Raw genomic sequence first — 243 nt, forward strand, 5'->3', positions numbered from 1 at the left:
GTTACTCAATCCATGTTTTAATGGAAGAAATGGTTTCCATAGCAATGGAATTTGTACAAAAATCTGAGTTAAAAAAATAAAAGCACCAAAATCTTAAAAAAAAAAACAGAAAATGGGCATTTATTAAAAATAAAAAAGATACAAAAGCACATCCAGCAGCTCACACTCTTCCTGCCTCCTGGAATTTCTTCAGCAGAAGTTCATCAGCCCGCAGGGCGAAGGTCAGAGCCCGTTTCTGGTAAT

The sequence above is a fragment of the Pterocles gutturalis genome, unplaced genomic scaffold (assembly GCF_000699245.1).
Source record: "Pterocles gutturalis isolate BGI_N339 unplaced genomic scaffold, ASM69924v1 scaffold22498, whole genome shotgun sequence".
Classification (NCBI taxonomy): domain Eukaryota; kingdom Metazoa; phylum Chordata; class Aves; order Pterocliformes; family Pteroclidae; genus Pterocles; species Pterocles gutturalis.